Source organism: Capsicum annuum, chromosome 1, assembly GCF_002878395.1.
Source record: "Capsicum annuum cultivar UCD-10X-F1 chromosome 1, UCD10Xv1.1, whole genome shotgun sequence".
In the NCBI taxonomy this organism is placed as follows: domain Eukaryota; kingdom Viridiplantae; phylum Streptophyta; class Magnoliopsida; order Solanales; family Solanaceae; genus Capsicum; species Capsicum annuum.
In genome coordinates, this window is record NC_061111.1 from 218,382,123 (window position 1) to 218,389,260 (window position 7,138).

Sequence of the window (7,138 nt, forward strand, 5' to 3'; positions counted from 1 at the left end):
TGTAAGGCTAAACACTACTCAAATAAAATTTCAATAAAGGTCTTGCCTAACTTATAACCTGCAACCTTACCGCCCATAGATTCCTATACATTATTGTTAATTAATAAATCTACTTACTTTTTCCACAATTTGTTGCAGCCTACTCACGTTCTCATAAAACTAATAGGGAAAATCCTATTCATCCATAACCAATCATCCTTGTACCATTAGGTTATAGAAAAATCATTAACTAATGCAATTACTTACTCACTTGAAGCCGCAGTCGGCACTCCTCCACTAGTGTTATTGTGTTCCTCTCTTTGTAACTGTCGGACTCTACTGTTAATATATATGGTGAACCCTACCCAATTAAATTAATTCTTGTATTGGCCATATAAGAAAATAACTTAAAACTTTGGCCCATTAAGTCACTAATAAAATTAATTAACTAAAATATATCCAACAAATGACTTCATTCACTTCGAAACACCTCAAGAATCAGTACTAATCATCCCCATGAATCATAAATTCACGTATACAAACTATAGAGAGTGTTAAAATAGAGAGGATGAGAAAATTTCACAAACAAACGGGAGGGTCATCACATCAGATACCAATTAAACAACCGTTTGTCCCCGAGTGGCAAACAAGCGACGCGAAAGGAAACTAAAGAATTACCTGAATCATCAAAAAGATGTGGATACTTGCTACGCATGTCTGCTTCGGTCTCCCAAGTGGCCTCTTCAATAGGACGATTCTTCCACTCGACCTTCACAGACACAATCTCCTTAGTCCTCCACTTACAAACAACCAAATACCGCTAAGCCTATGCGTACCCCCAACGGCCCAGACTTGAAAGGTTCAATCAGTATACAATAACACAAGACATATTCTTCACCCATATATATGCAACTATTCTATACCAGCTGATAGATATAGGCGCATACTGGTGATAGGCGATGCGCATGCAGGAATGAACACAAGCACATAATCAATATCACAACTCATTATAACTTTCATTATCATGACATCATCATCGTAATCAACCTTTGGCTTTGTCGGATATCAACATATCATCAATAGTATCCTCCGGCCTTGCCGAGTCTCAATACCATCACAATAGTTATTACCAAATAGCATACACTAAAATACTCATAAAAAATAGTCATATTATCATAGAATATCTATCTAGTCAATACTTTCCAACTACTCATTATTAGCTAACCAACACTTATTATAATAGAATCACTAGTTCGCTAGTCATCACATAACCTCTAGTTGTTAGCCTAAACATTATCCTTCACATAATACTTAATCCTTATTCACGGGATAACAGCTAACCACTATTTATTTAATAGCCAACATCTAACACCTAGTCAAGGTTCATCACTAGACCAAAACCACCATTTATCCACTATTCATTATTATCAACTAATCATCGTATATCTATTAATCATTACTAGAAAATACATTACTACTTGTCCCCTAACCATCTTTTATTAACTGACACCATTCATTATCTAACCATCATTCACAACTAATCCTTGCTTAACTATTCATTAGTTCACCATTTAGCAACTATTCAAAGTTATTAACTAGTCACCTCTTATTACCAATATTTCTTCTTATCTAGCCTTATTAACACACAACTCCTCGTTTATTGACTAATCGACATCACAAATTTAGTCATCAATACCAACTAATCTTCACCTATGCTAGACACGACCTTACCATAAGTCACGAATTAACCATCGCTAGCTACCATGTTTTAACTAAGCAAGATTCATTAACTAATATATTAGATTCCTAGCCATCACCAGTACCCAATCAATAAAGTCGTAACGAACATACCGCATCTTCCTCCGTCCTATATCAGAGAGATGTGTATACAAACCTATATGTATTCATAAACCATTATTGTATCCTTTACACTGATAAACACTCCTCTGAATATTCAATCATTATATAACACAGTCCTTGGCCCATTAATTTATCTGAAATAGTCACAACATCATAATCAAGGCCTTACGCCCATATATATATATCCGAAACTTATATCGATAATCATATTTATAATTCGTAGCATATCTTTAATTGTCTCACATATAAGAGGTATCTCACACATTGGAGGCATAATATAGATAGACATATAATCGTCTATAGAATATCTTATATCGATAGGTCATACATCATGACTACGAGGAATATCACCTCTCTAGGACAATTTCCATATCTAAGAGGAAATAACATCTCTATGGGCCAATCATCAAGTCTAAAAGAAAATAGCATCTCTATAGGCCACATAACGTATCTAGGAGAAATATCATCTCTAAATGCCCAATATCACTTCCATAGATAGTATCATAACCATAACTCAAAACCCATAATTCGGGAACATCAATATAAGTTACCAAGTTATGAAGTAACCTTATTCGAAGGTTTACTAGCCTCATCTATGTCTAACATCCACAACTAAGTCCACAAGACTTAACAAAAGTTTAGGCCTAAGTGGACCGGACGATCCCACTTCTAATTCTCAATTTCCATAATTAGGCACACTATGCCCCAGACTAGGTTAAGGTATCTAGTTCATCTTCTAGATGTCAAGTAAGTCATATTCAAGCCTAAGATAGCAACTTTGACTAGAAACAAGGTACTCAAGTCAACTCTACCCAACTTACGGTTTTGAGACTACCACATAGCCCAATAAGGCTAAAGATACAAATCATGCTTCAAATACTAAAACCACATCCCAAACTAGGTTTACATTATAACCACGCTACAACTAATCTAAACTAGAGAGAAAAAGCAATAGGATTCAGAAGGGGTATAAACATGCCATTTTAGGGGTCCCACAGAATTAGAGCCTATACCATATCATCCTTCACAACATTGTTAATATCTATCTAATCATCATACCTTAACCTCTCAACAAGAAATATCCACCAAGTATTACTCAAGGAAAGATCAATTATACCATTTAATAATTCTTTTATTCTCCCATTCAGGATCATCCTTAATTAATTTATGAATGTAACTAAGCCATTTGATTTTGCATTTCCACTATCATGGAAATTACTATCCTCTAACAGTGTCATATATCAGCCAACTTTGTGGGACATGCAAATATATAATTCAGCCACAAGGTTAAGTTAATAATAATTTGTCTTCTCAAAATTTTTCCTAATGCATAAATCCACAGCTACAACTTATGTCCTGATAATCACTAACTCAATATTTTTCAACGACAAACATTTCATGGTCAAGCCAAATCTCTCTTATATCACTAACACCAATTTAAGATATACATAGTCATTCTTATTTCTACGTAACAATATTTTTATTACGGGCTTTACTTAACTCTTAATCACCTCAAGAGTGGTCCCCACACCACTAGTACATAAGTAAGGCCAAACAAAATAAATCGATTATAGGTCATTGACAGTCTCATCACCAATATCACATTCTAGACAAGTCATCAATCAAATTCTATAGGTATCAACAACCTCTACTAGTTTTTGTCACTTTTATTTAAAACTCATTATTTTGCCAAGCATTAAGAATTCATTCACACAAGGAACTCAAAGATAATGTCACTTAGCTATTCCTCACAAGGAACCCACTATAATTTAAATAATAAAAATACACAAAAATTTTAAATACGATCTCAATGACCGAACCACACAAGGATCCCCAAATAATATCAAATAATCAAACTACATAAGGATCCATCCACATCATCATTAACAAGAACATCTCATTACGGAAAACACATATCACCTTAGTCTTTTATTCATGTCACTTTCTCACCATTTTTTCTTGACATCATATTCTCATATGATCATCTCAATTCTCATACCATCAATCTCATCAGTATAATAGTACCAAAAATAGGTAAGCACCACAGAATTTCTAGTTTCACAATAACAGAAAATCAAATAATCTCATCATATTTATCAACAAAAACAAATTAGTCAATTTTCATCACTTAACAAAAATAGTTCACAACAATGACAAAAATCTAGCAACATAAGTTTAGCCAAATATCAAACACAAGCAATCAATAAGTTAACAACTTTCACAAGTCTTTACCTATTAACAATAACTTTTAGAACTTATTAACAGATACCAAATGAAATCTCCTAGATTTTTATTCAAAATTATTAAGATACCTATTGGAATTGTCTAGATACCAATTGGATCCAATCTAGTAGTCCAAGATTAGAATGGCACGATGGAGAGAAAGAAAGGAAAATAACTTCAACATGCCTCATAGCTTTACAAAGATTGTGCGTGGGGCCCTACACACCAACCTACGAAACTCTACTTGACATTACTCTTATTAATAGATACCAATTGAAAATGCTAGATACCAATTGAATTCAAGTAATAACACATAAGAAAGAAGAATTCAAATTTTCCTAGTGTCTTATAGCCTCTCAAAGAAAAGTACAGACATCTCCGTACCGTTCCGCAAGACTCTACTAGACAGGTTCCTGCACGATGAGATTGACGAACCTAAGGCTCTGATACTAACTCTGTCACACCCCAAATGACCATGAGTGGCACCCACACTAATATTTTTGTGGGATAGCCATATAAACCCAACCATTATCCAATCACTTAGTCAATATTAAAATGATATTATCATAAGACCAACTTAATAACAATAATCTAGAGTTAATCGTTATTAATGTGAAAGTCAAACAAACCACTTACTAAAATCCCCAAGACCTAAAATTCATCGTACAAGAACTACTAACAAAGGTCATGCCTAAAAAGATATCCAAAAATAAAGTAAATAAAGAATGTTTTATTGTCTGAAGATGGACAAGAACAAATAAGATGAACCATGGCAGCTTGGAGCTGAAGTGCTCACCCTTGGATCAAGATCTGCAATCAAACTTTAGAGGTGAGGTCATGTCTGAGCCTCTAGAATAATTTTTGGACTCAACAAAAGAAGAGTACATGGTAGTATCAGTACAAACCACTATGTACTGGTAGGTATCATACGCTAACTCAATTTAATAACATATACACAACATAAATCAAATAACAAGTAGACATGCATTATCACACCGAAAATACTAAATAAATCAATAATACAACAATTAAAGATCAAATATTGCTCACAGACAAGCCACATAACCATCAAGAGTATCAACCATCCTGTAAACATCAACAGACTCAACAAAAATATGTACACATATGCTATGGGACTTATTTTTGCCAAATAGTCATGACCTACAGGGAATAATATATGTTCATGTACCGTACCGGTGTGGTACCCAATCCAACATAAACATATCCGTACCGGCGTGGTACTTGATCCAACATATACATATCTGTACTAGAGGGGTACCCGATCTAACATATACATATTCATACCGGCATGGTACCCGATCCAACATATACATATCCGTACCGGTGTGGTACTTAATCCAACATATACATATCCGTACCGTCGTGGTACTCGATCCAATATATATATATCCGTACCGATGTGGTACCCGATCCAACATATACATATCCGTACTGGCGTGGTACCCGATCCAACATATACATATTTGTACCAGCGTGGTACCTGATCCAACATATACAAGTATTATCAATATCAAATTTACACAGCCTCACAACATACAATACAATGTACCAAGTTTACAAGTACACTTAAAGTCATAAGGCAAGTCCATCAAGTAAATTTTCAATAATCATTTATACACGCATCAACAATCCAAACATCAACAATTTCAAGCATGTTCGAATACCAATCAACAAGTGTCCAATTTAGAAGCATACACACAATTAAGTCGAATCTAAACTCCAATTAGACCGTAACCTACCATAATTGAAGAATCCAAACACAAGCTAACTTGCCAAGGTCTTGCCCTTCCATAAAGCTTCCAAATGATTAAAATCTGTTCAAATACATAACACTAAACTTCATCCATCATTAAAATCTAATAATTAATTCATTATTACTTTTGTTAAGCATAATTTTTCTTTTTCCAGTAATACGCCTAACTAGATTGACAAAATAACTAACATTATAAGGCTTACATTGTTGTAACCATAATTTCCTTGTCTACAGGCTACGTACTAATGCACGTACTACTGTGTAAGGCTAAACACTACTCAAATAAAATTTCAATAAAGGTCTTGCCTAACTTATAACCTGCAACCTTACCGCCCATAGATTCCTATACATTATTGTTAATTAATAAATCTACTTACTTTTTCCACAATTTGTTACAGCCCACTCATGTTCTCATAAAACTAATAGGGACAATCCTATTCATCCATAACCAATCATCCTTGTACCATTAGGTTATAGAAAGATTATTAAATAATGCAATTACTTACTCACTTGAAGCCGCAGTCGGCACTCCTCCACTAGAGTTATCGTGTTCCTCTCTTTGTAACTGTCTGACTCTACTGTTAATATATATAGTAAACCCTATCCAATTAAATTAATTCTTGTATTGGCCACATAAGAAAATAACTTAAAATTTTGGTTCATTAAATCACTAATAAAATTAATTATCTAAAATATACCCAACTAATGACTTAACTCACTTCGAAATACCTCAAGAATCAGTACTACTCATTCCCATGAATCATAAATTAGCGTATACAAACTATGGAGAGCGCTAAAATAGAGAGGGTGAGAAAATTTCACAAACAACTGAGAGGGTTGTTACAGATTCATAATGATATGACTGTGACACTTTTTGTTGAGATTTTAAAATATGCACCTGGATTCAGATGTATCCACTATGTATTACAACAACTGATATTGTAATTGATAGTGATACTTTCGACATGGATGATATGGAAATTGAGTGCCATGATATTGTTGAGTCATCTAGACTTGCACTAGCTGTAGTTGGTAATGTTGAATCTCTTTCAGTTGTTGATATGGGTGGTAAAGAACTAATAACAAATTACAATAATGGGGTTGTAAAAGTGAAACAAAATTATTAAAATTATTATACCTCGTATTTCCCTATCTCAGTTTAGCTCTTTGTACACGAGAATTTCTATATAAAAATTTCAATACACTTAGAATTTTTCAGTTTAAGACTTACCAAAGTGTAGGAAATTCAATCAGCTTTCCAACAATATAAAATTTGCCCAAATTCGATATCCGTATGGTCTT

The 7,138-nt window shown here is 33.8% G+C and overlaps 1 long non-coding RNA gene across 1 annotated transcript; it reads right to left on the reverse strand.

Annotated features, from left to right (window-relative positions):
• Positions 1-657: 657 nt before the first annotated feature.
• Positions 658-6,402, reverse strand: LOC107857267. Its single transcript, XR_007049689.1, has 3 exons — positions 6,343-6,402; positions 5,823-5,897; positions 658-748 (listed from the first exon to the last, which is right to left on the reverse strand). It is a non-coding gene; the product is annotated as an uncharacterized LOC107857267 (long non-coding RNA).
• Positions 6,403-7,138: the final 736 nt, after the last annotated feature.